Source organism: Bos taurus, chromosome 14, assembly GCF_002263795.3.
Source record: "Bos taurus isolate L1 Dominette 01449 registration number 42190680 breed Hereford chromosome 14, ARS-UCD2.0, whole genome shotgun sequence".
In the NCBI taxonomy this organism is placed as follows: Eukaryota; Metazoa; Chordata; class Mammalia; order Artiodactyla; family Bovidae; genus Bos; species Bos taurus.
This window is the reverse complement of record NC_037341.1, coordinates 42,713,999-42,729,171: the sequence shown is the minus strand read 5'-3', so window position 1 is coordinate 42,729,171 and position 15,173 is coordinate 42,713,999. Positions and strand designations below refer to the sequence as shown.

Below are 15,173 nucleotides of genomic sequence, written 5' to 3'. Positions count from 1 at the left end.
TCACTATTCCTTATATCTGTCCTTAGTTTTTGTGTTGAATTAAAATACAAAATGAAACAAGAACAGACTCACAGACAGAGAACAAACTGATGGTTGCAAGATGGGAGGTGGATGAGGGAACAGGCAACATAGGTGAAGGAGATTAAAAGGTCCAAACTTTCAGTTGTAAAAGTCAAGGAAGAACGTAATGTACATCACAGGGAATGTAGTCAGTAATACAGTAACTTTGTATGATATCAGTAGTAACTGAGCTTACTGTAATGATCATTTCATAATACATTTTGTCCTTTTTAAAATTAAGCTTTTAATTTCTTTCCCAGGTGGGAAGAAAAACCTGGTCCCTGATACTCAATCTTGACTGAAACAGACATCCCAATGCACACTTTTAAATTAATGTCAGTAGATTTACTCACTACATGTCACTTAACTCTGATTATTTCTTTCAAAGCTTTTACCACAATTTAAAATTATGCATTTATTTTTTGTTTACTTGGTTATTTTTTGTCTCTGTAACTATGCCATAAGTTCAAAGAAGTACAAACTATTTATTACTCACTAATATATATAACACAATGTTATTTCATTGTCTGCACTCAATATATTTATTGAATGAATGCATAAGTTAAAGATTCTTAGAGGAAGGTTTTTAGGCATAGGTAAGGTGTAGCCTACCTAGGACATAAATTATCAGAATTCAAGCATATGGAATAGTAATTATTGAAGTGATATAAGTATGAATTGACAGAGAAAATATGATAAAAATTATTATTATTTATTTCCAATGACTCACAGAGCAAACTTAACCTTTGAAGTAGTATATAGAAAATTACTTGCATAAAAAGAAAAAATTAAGTAAGCAGTAAGTGTAAGAAACTTGCTGGTTTTTTTCTATTAGATAGAAGTTTTCTTTTTGTCAGTGAAAATCTGTGTTTTTTCATTGCCACTAAGGCTGCAGAGCTGTGCCTCATTTAAATTTCCATCTATGTACATAAAATAGCACATTATCTATATCAAGGTAAATTTATTATTTCATCAGTTCAGTTCAGTCGCTCAGTCATGTTCAACTCTTTGTGACCCCATGAATCGCAGCACGCCAGGCCTCCCTGTCCATCATCAACTCCCAGAGTTCACTGAGACTCACATCCACGAGTCAGTGATGCCATCCAGCCATCTCATCCTCTGTTGTCCCCTTCTCCTCCTGCCCCCAATCCTTCCCACTGACTCTTTTCCAGTGAGTCAGCTCTTCGCATGAGGTGGCCAAAGTACTGGAGTTTCAGCTTTGGCATTATTCCTTACAAAGAAATTCCAAGGGCTGATCTCCTTTAGAATGGACTGGTTGGATCTCCTTGCAGTCCAAGGGACTCTCAAGAGTCTTCTCCAACACCACAGTTCAAAAGCATCAATTCTTGTGCGCTTAGCCTTCTTCACAGTCCAACTCTCACATCCATACGTGACCAGAGGAAAAACCATAGCCTTGACTAGACGGACCTTTGTTGGCAAAGTAATGTCTCTGCTTTTGAATATGCTATCTAGGTTGGTCATAACTTTCCTTCCAAGGAGTAAGTGTCTTTTAATTTCATGGCTGCAGTCACCATCTGCAGTGATTTTGGAGCCCAAAAAAAATAAAGTCTGACACTGTCTCCACTGTTTCCCCATCTATTTCCCATGAAGTGATGGGACCAGATGCCATGATCTTCATTTTCTGAATGTTGAGCTTTAAGCCAACTTCTTCACTCTCCACTTTCACTTTCATCAAGAGGCTTTTGAGTTCCTCTTCACTTTCTGCCATAAGGGTGGTGTCATCTGCATATCTGAGGTTATTGATATTTCTCCTGGCAATCTTGATTCCAGCTTGTGCTTCTTCCAGTCCAGCGTTTCTCATGATGTACTCTGCATAGAAGTTAAATAAACAGGGTGACAATATACAGCCTTGACGAACTCCTTTTCCTATTTGGAACCAGTCTGTTGTTCCATGTCCAGTTCTAACTGTTGCTTCCTGACCTGCATACGAATTTCTCAAGAGGCAGGTCAGGTGGTCTGGTATGCCCATCTCTTGAAGAATTTTCCACAGTTTATTGTGACCCACACAGTCAAAGGCTTTGGCATAGTCAATAAAGCAGAAATAGATGTTTTTCTGGAATGCTCTTGCTTTTTCCCATGATCCAGCGGATGTTGGCAATTTGATCTCTGGTTCCTCTGCCTTTTCTAAAACCAGCTTGAACATCTGGAAGTTCATGGTTCACGTATTGCTGAAGCCTGGCTTGGAGAATTTTGAGCATTACTTTACTAGCCTGTGAGAGTGAGTGAGTGAGTGAAGTCGCTCAGTCGTGTCTGACTCTTTGCGACCCCATAGACTAGCCTACCAGGCTCCTCCGTCCATGGGATTCTCCAGGCAAGAGTACTGGAGTGGGTTGCCATTAGCCTGTGAGATGAGTGCAAGTGTGTGGTAGTTTGAGCATTCTTTGGCATTGCCTTTCTTTGGGATTGGAATGAAACTGACCTTTTCCAGTCCTGTGGCCACTGCTGAGTTTTCCAAATTTGCTGGCATATTGAGTGCAGCACTTTCACAGCATCATCTTTCAGGATTTGAAATAGCTCAACTGGAATTCCATCACCTCCACTAGCTTTGTTCGTAGTGATGCTTTCTAAGGCCCACTTGACTTCACATTCCAGGATGTCTGGCTCTAGGTCAGTGATCACACCATCGTGATTATCTGAGTCATGAAGATCTTTTTTGTACAGTTTTTCTGTGTATTCTTTCCACCTCTTAATATCTTCTGCTTCTGTTAGGTCCATACCATTTCTGTCCTTTATCAAGCCCATCTTTGCATGAAATGTTCCCTTGGTATCTCCAATTTTCTTGAAGAGATCTCTAGTCTTTCCCATTCTGTTGTTTTCCTCTATTTCTTTGCACTGATTGCTGAGGAAGGCTTTCTTATCTCTTCTTGCTATTCTTTGGAACTCTGCATTCAGATGCGGTATCTTTCCTTTTCTCCTTTGCTTTTCGCTTCTCTTCTTTTCACAGCTATTTTTAAGGCCTCCTCAGACAGCCATTTTGCTTTTTTGCATGTCTTTTCCATGGGGATGGTCTTGATCCCTGTCTCCTGTACAATGTCACGAACCTCATTCCATATTTCATCAGGCACTCTTATTTATCAGATCTAGGCCCTTAAGTCTATTTCTCACTTCCACTGTATAATCATAAGGGATTTGATTTAGGTCTTACCTGAATGGTCTAGTGGTTTTCCCTACTTTCTTCAATTTTGTAAAAAAATCATATATAAAATTCATTTTTCTTTTTTCATTTGTTAACTTTAATACCTCTCTATTGGAAGGACTGATGTTGAAGCTGAAACTCCAGTACTTTGGCCACCTGATGCAAAGAGCTGACTCATTTGAAAAGACTCTGATGCTGGGAAAGATTGAAGGCAGGAGGAGAAGGGGACGACAGAGGATGAGATGGTTGGATGGCATCACCAACTCGATGGGCATGGGTTTGGGTGGACTCCAGGAGTTGGTGATGGATAGGGAGGCCTGACATGCTGTGGTTCATGGGGTCGCAGAGTCAGACATGACTGAGCAACTAAACTGAACTGAATACTTCTTTAAAGACAAACTTTCCTAATTAATTGTTTGTTACCCAGGGGAGCATTTCATACAGTAAAGGTGGGATAAATGCTTCATTCCCTTTATTTATTGGTTTTCAGATTGCCTCGGTGACTTCCTAGAATCCTGTGAAAGCAAAAGTATTAGTTGCTCAGTCGTGACCAACTCTTTGCGACCTCGTGGACTGTAGCCCATCAGGCTTCTCTCTTCATGGAATTCTCCTGGTAAGACTATTGAGTGGCCAGCCATTTCCTTCTCCAGGGGATCTTCTCAACCTAGGGATTAAACCTGGGTATCCCACATTACAGGCAGATTCTTTACCATGTGAGACACCAGGGAAGCCCTAACTGTGACCAATTAGTCTTTTAACAATGAGAGATTATTTTTCTAGAATAATAAAGCCATCTGGTCATCTCTAGTCTAACTCATTGATTCTTATAAGGGTTTTTGGATAACATTAATAACAGTAGAGAGGTAAAGAAACATAAAAACTAATATAAAAGAAGGCTTATGACGTACTGTGTATGCTAAATTGCCTCAGTTGTGCCCAACTCTTTGAGACCCTATGGACTGTAGCCTGCCAGGCTCTTCTCTCTATGGTATTCTCCAGGTAAGAATACTGGAGTGGGTTGCCATGCCCTCCTCCAGTTGATCTTCCAACCCAGGGATCGAACCTGGATCTTTTATGTCTCCTGCATTGGCAGGAGAATTCTTTACCACTAGTGCCACCTGGGAAGCACTATGATGTATTAAAAAATAAAATACATTAAAACAGATGGCACAATGACCTTTGGCCTCCCCTCTCCCAGCTGATACACTAAACTAGAGCTGTAGCTTTACATTTGAAAACTTAAAAAAAATAATCTCCATTTTACTTAAAATGGCAAGATATATAACAAGTAGCTTGGAAAAAGTTTATGTTAAAAGTAAGTTGAGTACTCTGAAAATTATAGCAGAGTGGTCAGATATATAGATGCACAAGTCTTGTTGGTTTTTCTTCTGGCTCTTTGACTAGTTTTTTTTTGGCACTTGAGGCAGAGTAAAACCCACTGTTTGTATAAGTGGAAGGTGTCAGAAATCACTGTCTGTGAAATATGTCCAAAATATCACAGAATAATCTGTGAATAGCAGACCACGAGCCTTTAAGGTATTCCCACATCCAGTATTGAATTTGCAGATATATGGAATACTTGATGCATTATACACCTAAGTTATAAAATTCACACTAGTTAGCCTGTGTATTTCCTGGCTTCTTGTGAGTGCCTGCTCAGTTGGTCTGACTCTGTGACCCCATGGACTATAGCCCAGCAGACTCCTCTGTCCATGGGATTTTCCAGGCAAGAATACCAGAGTGGGTTGCCATTTCCTACTCAGGGGATCTTCACCACCCAGGGATCAAACCCATGTCTCCTTTAGCTGCTGTATTGGCAGGTGGATTCTTTACTACTACACCACCTGGGAAGCCCATGTTGCCTGGCATCCACCCTCAATTTCATGCCTTCCATTTTTATTGACAGGGGATTTAGGTTCCCTAGGAATGACAATGGAGAAGGCAATGGCAACCCACTCCAGTGCTCTTGCCTGGAAAATCCCAGGGACAGAGAAACCTGGTAGGCTGCAGTCCATGGAGTTACTAGGAGTCAGACACGACTGAGCGATTTCACTTTCACTTTTCACTTTCATGCATTGGAGAAGGAAATGGCAACTCACTCCAGTGTTCTTGCCTGGAGAATCCCAGGGATGGGGGAGCCTGGTGGGCTGTCGTCTATGGGGTTGCACAGAGGCGGACACGACTGAAGCGACTTAGCAGCAGCAGGATTGACAAGTTGCAGGCTCTAGTTACTGAATGAAATAATGAACACCTGACTTTTTGTGTCATGGGTTTTTAATTGCTATCAACATATGCATTGCCCAGGACACCAGAAAGTCTTCCACAGGAAACACTTCTTCCATCCCTATGGTTATCTATTGTTTTAGATAATAAAAACATCATTATAGCAATTATCAGTTCAATTTATTTGTGTTAGTGACAAGAACATGAGAAGTACATTAACCAACAACTGCCTAAATGGTACATAGCACAGAACTTATGCGCACTGTTAGTCTTACTTGGATGCCTTTTGTTCAGCTTGATTGGAGCTTTAGTTCTTGTGTTTGGAATTATACCCATCAGTTAAGCGCAGATGACCGTGTTCAAGTGGCAACATCAGACCAATTTCTGTCCAAGAAACTCAAGGATGATTGGTCCCGTTCTCACCCTTCATCATCAATATAATCATGGTCATAGCAAACACTTGCTGGGTGTTTACTGTGGATGAGGTTTTGTTCAAAGAGTTTCACATATATTCTGTTATTTAATCACTGCAACAACTTTGTGAAGTTTATTTGTGTTGTCCGTGTGTGCTCAGTCGCTTAGTCATGTTTGACTGTTTGAGATGCTTCAGGCTGTAGCCCTCCAGGTTCCTCTGTCCGTGAGATTCTCCAGGCAAGAATGCTAGAGTGGGCTGCCGTGTTCTCCTTCAGGGGATCTTCCTGACCCAGGGATTGAACTGACATCTCCTGTATGTCTCCTGCCTTAGCAGATATATTCTTTTATCACTGAGCCACCTGGGAAGCCCCCCAATTTTGTTTGTGGACCAGACAGTGTATAATCAGCCCCTCACCTCACTATGAACTAATCTGTCTCTTCCAAACTGTGGGAGATCACTGTGCTTCAGTTTCTTGATCTTGAAACAGGATAATAATATATCAACCTAAAAGGATTGTTTATATGCAAAATGCAGAGAATTGTGAATACTCTGTAATTATTAGCTGTTGTGGAACTACTGGACACAAAAACAATATAAATAATGGACAGTTAGTTTTGACTAAAAAGGAACTTGGCATTATAAGAGTATTCTCCGTGTTATTAAACTTGACTTTGTACAAGCTGTAGCATGCGGTCTCCTATTCCCTTGGCATTGACACCTTGTCACCTGTGGTTCAGCCTCTGTAGCCCCTGGAATTGCAGCAGCTGAAAAAGGGAATTGGGGTTGGTGCTTTAGGTGAGGTGACAAAAAAAGATTTATAGTCTCTGCCTCCTGGAATTCAAAGAGTATCTTTATTTGGATCATTTTAATAATTTTCTATAGTACTGAGAGCCACTCTGTATTAGTCAGTAGAAGCCGGATTATTCTTCAGTAACAAAGCAAGCCTGAAATTGCTGTGGCTTAGCACCAGAAGATTTATTCCCATTGGATTATTTCCAGTCACCAAGGCAGAGAAAAGTGCATGAACTTTTTACTATTGTAGCTCAGAAGTGATGCATGTTCACATTTAATTTTCTGGAACGAGAATATGTTTTTTTGCCCAACTATAAAAGGGCCAGGAAATGTAGAGGAGAAAATGGAATATTTAGCCTTGCCTTTTCTGCACACACTTCAAATGGCTCCTGAATACTTATTGACTATAGGTCTAAGCATCTGCTCTGAGTGACCCTGAAGTTGTCCATAAGCAAGGAGAGATAGGGCAAACCACCTGTTGGGTGGACTTCATGCTGTCCATCTAGGAGTTGGTAATGGCAGTAACTCTCACTCACTGATTGGATCACAAATGGTGATACTGATACTGATAACAAATGACTATTTTCTAAAGAAAAGAAAGGGTTTTTGTGTTTTGCTGAAACATTTTCCTATCATTTAGACTTGAACTTTGGTCAAGAACTGTGCTGTCCTTAGTCTTTCAGTTGTGTCTGACTCTGTGACCCCATGGACTGTAGCTCGTCAGGCTTCTGTGTCCATGGGGATTCTCCAGACAAGAATACTGGAGTGGGTTGCCATGCCCTCCTCCAGGGGATCTTCCCAACTCAGGGATCAAACCCAGGTCTCCTGCATTGCAGGCAGATTCTTTAGAACTAAGGCATTGTTTTTTCTTTTCACAAAACATAATTAAAAAATTCTACTTGAATGTGCTATTCCAGCATCTCACGGTGGCAAGTTCCAGGATGATGTTTGTCCAGTTATTATATTTGTTGTATAGAAAATATAGTGAAGTTCAGAGACATGAAGCAACTTGTCCAAAATCCACAGCTAAGAAATGTCAAAAAATTTGAACCCAGATCTGTCCGACTCTAACATGTTTTTTCTCTATCATCTTACACTGCACTTCCCTTGCTTGGCACTTTCTCCTCTCTTTTTCTTTTAAGTATTTTGTTTTTTTTTTTGTTGCAATATCTCTTTTGCTAGAATGTTATATTTCTCATTCTTCATGTCCTATACCAAATATACAACTTTACTTAATATAAAGTTCAAAAGGTCTGACTTACAATATTATAAGAAGAAAAATCTAATTTAGGGTTAAGCCTTAAAAGCTAATTAAAGTTTTGCATTATGAGCCCCAGAAAATACTAGGATGTAAAATTGTGTGACGGAAGTTGCTGTGTATATGGTATCTACCCTGTTGAACAGGCCACTCCTCATGCAAAATTCACTCATGAATGGTTGCCTATACACAAGGCTGGTTGCCTCTATCATGCAACATTGCCCCACCCACGGCTGATTTGACAAAGAGGTGGCGTGAATGTGAGGGTAGTCAGTCAGTGACCTAAACTCTGTAATTAGTCCTGATGTGACTCTTTGACCAATGGAAACTTGATATTTATGCAGAAAATCAATAAGTGATTTGGTGGCAGTTTTATTGTGGGGCTTGATATTTGAAGAGGAGGCAGCACAAAATCAGATGGGAAGTCCAAGTAGCAACTGTGAAGGACCGGAAGCCAGCAAAGAGAGTATGGAAAGAAGTGCATAGTCTCAGGGGCTGCAGGAACAGAAATGGAGAAGGCAGTTGAATCATATTCTCTGTTGTGATATATGAAAAAAAGCTCAATAAATACTATGTGTTTAGGGATGGTAGGATAACCCTTTTGTTGAAGCTATGTTGGATTCCAAGTGACTACTCACTTCCTACACTGGGGTCTAATTCTTTCTATAAAATCTGGTGGTCAGATTTGTACTAACATGGGTGGACCTAGAGATTATTATACTAAGTGAAGTAAGTCAGACAGAGAAAAGCAAATACTGTACGATATCGTGTATATGTGGAAGCTAAAATATGACCCAAATGAACTTGCTTACAAAACAGAAATAGATTCACAGACAGAGAAAACAAAATTAAGGTTATAAAAAAGGAAAGGAGTGGGGAGGGATAAATTAGGAATTTGGAATTAGCAGACACAAACTACTATACATTATTAAAACAGAGAAAAAAACCAAGAACCTACTGTATAGCACAGGGAATTATATTCAGTATCTTGTAATAAACTATAATGGAAAAGAACATGAAAAAGATTATATCTATAACTGAATCACTTTGCTCTACACCAGAAATGAACACATTGTAAATTAACTCTTACTGTATAAAGAAAAAAAGCTAGTGGTGGGACTTTTCTGGGCTAATGTAAGGCTGGCTGTGTGGTTGGCATTTCTGTCTGTCTGATTTCCATGTGATGTTACTTGTTTCTACAGAGAACTACACTACTTCTTATAAACAGAGCCTAATATTGCTCCCACAATTATACCCCCTATGACTCTGAAAGCAGGGTAGTTTTGCAATTTGGCAGCTTATCTTTATATTTACTTGCTATAACTGAATTTAGGGAGGGCAGGGATGTGGGTCAAGTCAATGAAAGTATCAGATTTATGTCTAGGCGATTTCTGAATGGAAATCAACAATTCTTTTTTCAAAAAGCAGAAACTAATTCTTTAGTTTTTTCCATCAGTTCAACTGAATGTTTCTCATTGAGCTTTCAATATGTTTTGCTTCTGGTGTGTTTTCCCCTTAAGCATCTATTGACAAAGAAAATCTTTACCTATCTTTTCTCCCACTTGTATTTTCCCAGTTGTATCCCTCTTCACCAATACTATACTTTTCTTTATATTTTTAAATGATTTATAAAGAATTCCTTTCCATTACTTCAGAGATCCTTCCTGTAAATGAAAAGCAGACCTAACTATACCAGAAAGTGAGTGTTAATACTTCAACTGGTATTAATAGAATAGGATTTTAGCTTATCTTGTTGACATTAAGCAACACATTGGCTTGGAGCTAAAGAAAAGAAGTCCTTCTACATTTTTTAAAATTTTAACTCTGGTATGCAGAAGAATCTTTGGTTGAAATAATTTTATTCATATTTTGTAGGAGAACTTTACTGTTATAGGGGATTCTGGCCAGGGAAATGAAGGTTCTGAGGAATACCAACATTCTCTTACATCTGATGGGCGGTGTGTGATGCTCTGAAAAAATTGATCTTCACCTGGATGTCATTGAGTTTGCACTTTTCTAGTGAGCAATTGATCACTATGTGCAGAATTCTTTTATTGAGTTTACATTTTTACTAAGTCTGACAGAATTATGAGCGATATTTCGGCTACTTATTTATCTACTCATGTCAAAAGAATACTCAAAAATGTCTTTAAAGATTACCCCCAAGTCTCTCTCCAAGGCTATAAACAACTAGGGCAATGCTTTTGGTGACACCCTTTGATGTGAGATGTGTCATGTTCAGCGGAATAAATGCAGATATTTCCATTGAAAAGGAACTTGAAGACCATGACCTATGGATACATCTTTTCTTGTCCTTCTGAATTTTTATTTTGTATTTATTACAACCTTTTTTCAGACTTCTAGTCCTGACATACTTTTGTCAACTACAAATTGGCACTTGCCAGCAGCATTTGCCAGCGTCTGAACAACAACAGCGAGAGCCTTTGCCTCCTGCCTGTGCTGCTGCAGCTGCTGACTTTTGACACCCTTGGAAAGGACTTCAGGGTGGAGAGTGAGGCACTCTGTGTCTCAGGGAAACTGGTGGAGCAGGTCTTTAGACAGATATTTTTAGGAACTGATTTCATGATCCTAATCCTGCCATCTCTTCATACCTAGAAAAGCACTAAATCCCTTTATCATGACATCAGCTCCTCATGACTAGCAGGAAACATTTTGCAAAGTAAACACTTGATTACATTGAACTCCTCCTTCACCAAAATCTTATATGTTGACGTTCCCCCACTACCTCTTTGAAGGAGTCTCTCAGAGTTATCTGAGGTGCTCTCTCTGGGGGCTGCAGTCCTCATTTCAGTTCAGTTCAGTTCAGTCCCTCAGTCATGTCTGATTCTTTCCGACCCCATGGACTGCAGCATGCCAGGCTTCCCTGTCCATCACCAACTCCTGGAGCTTGCTCAAACTCACGTCCATCGAGTCGGTGATGCCATCCAACCATCTCATTCTCTGTCATCCCCTTCTCCTCCTGCCTTCAAATTTTCCCAGCATCAGGGTCTTTTCCAATGAGTCAGTTCTTCGCATCAGGTAGCCAAAGTATTGGAGTTTCAGCTTCAGCATCAGTCTTTCCAATGAATATCCCGGACTGATTTCCTTTAGGATTGACTGGTTGGATCTCCTTGCAGTCCAGGGGACTTTCAAGAGTCTTCTCCAACACCACAGTTCAAAAACATCAATTCTTTGGCGCTCAGCTTTCTTATAGACCAACTCTCACATCCTCATTTTGCCCCCAGTAAAACTTGGCTCACAACTCTCACGTTATGCATTTTTAGTTGACACTTTAAATACAGAAAAAAATACACTATTACTGGAAGAAACTGGTCAAGATTTCTATGATAGTGACAACTACATCTCTTAAGATCCTCCTGATTTCAGAAATATTTAAATACTCACCACCTTATTTATGAGGCAGAACAATTCCCAATGCTATTAAAACTCTTGTATATACAACTCTGATGACACCTTCCTCCTTTCTAGAGATAACTGTGTTCCTTTAATTTTGCCAAGTATGTACTTTAAATAATTTGGTCTTGCTTTGGAAAAATTTTTTATTTATTTTATTTTTGGCCATATGGCATGTGGGATCTTAGTTCATTAATCAGGGATCAAAGCTGCGTTGCCTGCATTGGAAGCACAGAGTCTTAACCACTGGACAGCCAGAGAAGTCTTGGTCTTGCTTTTGAACTATTCTATAAACAGAAGTATAATATGCATATTATGTGACTTAATACTCAACAGCATGATGAATCCATGCCAGTGTAGCTGCCATTGTTGCATGGTACCCCACTGTATGCTGTAATTTATCAATTTCCAGTTGGTGGACTGACTTTCTGTGACTCAGTGGATTGTAGCCCACCAGGCTCCTCTGTCTATGGGATTTCCCAGGCAAGAATACTGAAGGTTGCCTTCCCTTTGTCCAGGGAGGTCTTCCGAACCCGGGGACTGAAATGGTGTCTTATATCTCCTGCACTGGCAGGTGGGTTCTTTACCACTAGCGCCACCTGGAAAGCCAACCCAATATATACTTAAAAGTATACTTTTTACTCCAGGGTATATTCCCAAAAGTGGAGTTGTCAGGTCTAGATGGTGGCCTTTCCTATTCTGATTGCCAGCAAATTCTGCTGTGCCCTCTTCCCATCCCTGAATATCTGGAGGGTATGTGAATCCTGTTTGTGCTTAATGATGAGCTAGAATTAATTTTATAATTCAGGGGCCCTCAGAGGAAAGAAGAAGAATAGGAGAGGAAGATGGTAGTGCTTTCCAGGCTATAGACAGACTTTCAGACATAGCCTGGGGAAAACTGAGGCAGACTGTAGTTGAGGCAGATGAAGCACTCCATTGGCCCTGCTCTCCTGAGACTGTCAGGCTGTAGCAAAGATGATGTCAGAGATGATGTCACAGACCCTCTGTGAGGTTACCACTGTGCTATGCAATATGGAAATTTGAACAGGTAGCATTTCATTCCCAGACTGTGTGGCTTGATTTATTTCAGACTCAAGAAGCTGATAGCATCACCAATTCAATAGACATGAACTTGGGCGAACTCCGAGAGATGGTGAGGGACAGGGAGGCCTGGTGTGCTGCAGTCCATGGGACTGCAAAGAGTTGGATACAACTGAGTGACTGAACAACAACCAAGAAGCTGAGTTGGAAATAGCTGGGTCCCTGTGATCTGGCTCCTGTTGATGGACTTCAAAGTTTCCTGTCTCCTTGGTCTCTGATATCATGGTACTAGTGATCCTTGTCCCTTGTCAGGCTCTGCTGACTGCATGTGGCCTCTTTGCTACTTCCATAATCTCAGATATAACTTCCACCTCTGAATCATGTACGGCAAGCTTTGAGTATGGCAATCAAGTGTGGCAGCTTTGAGGTTTTATAACAGAGTCAATCCTGCTGTGTATCTTGTCTTTGGGGCCTGGGGAGACTGTGGTTAAGTGGGCTTTGAGGGTCTTCTGGGGCTATTGGAAGACCCTAAACTAATTTAGATGGTCTCCTCCCCAATTTTTGAGATAACTGCCAGGTGCCTCTGCCTCAAACACAGGTGTATCCATTATGGCCCCAGATGGGATGGATGACTTGGGTACCGGTGTAACTTGCCACTGGTGAGCTCAGGAAGTAAACAAGTTTTTTTTTTTTTTTTCTTAAATAAATGAAAAGATCTCTCGCATATAAAGGGATAAACAGCTGAAGGTAGAAGAACAACCAGTAATAAGCTCAAGGCAGATCTGTTTTTCATGGTCATGAATGGATATCTTTACAGACTTCCAGAGAAGCAGCTCTATGGTCTCCATAGGTTCACAGCCTTTCTCTGGATGCTCTTTTCCAGCTCACAGCTGGTGGACCAGAGCATGACCCTTGTGGTGGGAGTCAGAGCAGGTGCATGTGACAACCACAGTCATCAGTCACACTTGGTGTGCACTTTGCTCACTTCTCTTTCGCTGATGAGGATGAATTGCTCTCAAACCTGGGTGATATTTGAATATAGCATACTCTCCCTACGGAGTGTACTCTCACCTACAAAGCGTACTCTCACCTACAAAGGTGGTCGTGGTTTCCCCATGGTGATAATAAATATGCCCCATGCTATTAATGGCTCTTATTAAGACAACTCCTGAGGCTCCTCAATACTTGTAAGAACAGATTGCAGGGCATCTCAGGCTGGCAGGCATAGAACATGGTCTTTCTGCAGGTCCTCTTTTTTTTTGCCTCTGGAATCTCCAGGAGGGAAGGGCCAACCAGAGTGACTAAATACAGGGTGGGAACATGCGTGCTAGGTCGCTTCAGTTGTGTTTGACCCTATGGACCTCAGCCTGCCCGGCTCCCTTGTCTATGGGATTCTCCAGGAAGGAATACTGGAGTGGGTTATCATGTCCTTCTCCAGGGCATCTTCCTGACCCAGTGATGAAGCTTGAGTCTCCTTTATCTTCTGCATTGGCAGGCAGGTTCTTTACCACTAATGCCACCTGGGAAGCCCAAAGATAAGGTAGGGGATCCCATTTGCAGACCCCTCAGCTTTTTGTGCCATGAATACTCTGGTTGCCTGGACCCAGAAGGGATTGTGCCCAGGGCAAGGTGAGCTGGGGAGTGGCCTCCCCTGGGGGACACACCCACCTACTCACCACTGTTTCTACATTCTGGGATCGCAGGGCGAGCAGCCAATTGCCAATCTGAAATTGTTCATCTCTCCCCAGAACCTCCAACTCTGCCTAAATCACCTCATGTGGCCACTTTCATCCTTTCCAGCCCACTGTGACCTGTGGGCCCACCCTTCCCTTTGTCCTTGTCCTCACTTGGCTGATCTCATGAGCAGGGACACTGTTCCCCCTCCTTGCAACAAGCCTCAAATCAGGTGACCTGCCTTTAGTTCAGGCTAAGTCCAGATCCCCCTTTTTTGAATGATCTCTTGCCTCTTGGAAATATTGTGTGGAATAAAAATGAAACCAAATTCTAAAGACTGACTTCCTTTCAGAGGGTGTGAAATAGTTGGTATATTAATCAACTGCTAGTTGGTAATTGGGTATTTGATCTGTTAATAATGGGACTTATAATAAAGCTAAGGATAAAGAATGAATAGTAAGCAGATTTTATGAATGAAAAATTTGACAGTGTGAAAGTATATGATATTCTCCCCAGAGGCAGATTCTTTGTGAAGCTTAGCAGCTCAGTCTCTAAGACTTGCTTAAGCTTCTTCCAAGAACCTAGGAGGGACCCTAGCAATTGTTACATACTGTACATTCTTTTTTAATTTGCAAAAATATGCTTTTTAAACACAATCAGAGCTGCTGTTCAATTCTACTAAACTTCCCCCCCATTTATGATGGGTGGTAGCAGAGCACCCAAAGAAAGCATTTTGGTGGTTCAGTGGTCAAAAATCCGCCTGCCAATGCAGGAGATGTGGGAAGATCCCTTGGAGAAGGAAATGACAACCCACTCCAGTATTCTTGCCTGGAAAATCTCATGGACAGGGGAGCCTGGCAGGCTACAGTCCATGGGGCTGCCAAAGAGTCGGACACGACATAGTGACTAAATAACAGTAATAACTTTAGTGGGGCACAGATTTGAGTTTAGTGGGGGGTTATTTAGGTGCTTTTCATTCTACACATGTCACAGTTATCCATGAGTATTCCGGTTTGATGTGACTTCCAGAAGTACTCCCAGAACCTTTTGGGCCAGTTCACCTGGATCTTAAAAAATTGCAGTACCAGAGGTTGCATTATGATCTATCATGTTCTATTATGTCTGGGAATGGGATGTAT

General features: G+C 41.1%; 1 long non-coding RNA gene across 1 annotated transcript; it reads right to left on the bottom strand.

Moving 5' to 3' along the window:
- Window positions 1–8,261: 8,261 nt before the first annotated feature.
- Window positions 8,262–14,216, bottom strand: LOC132342205 (uncharacterized). The gene is made up of 2 exons (XR_009490502.1): window positions 14,037–14,216; window positions 8,262–8,400 (listed from the first exon to the last, which is right to left on the bottom strand). It is a non-coding gene; the product is annotated as an uncharacterized lncRNA (long non-coding RNA).
- Between the last annotated feature and the right edge of the window lie 957 nt (window positions 14,217–15,173).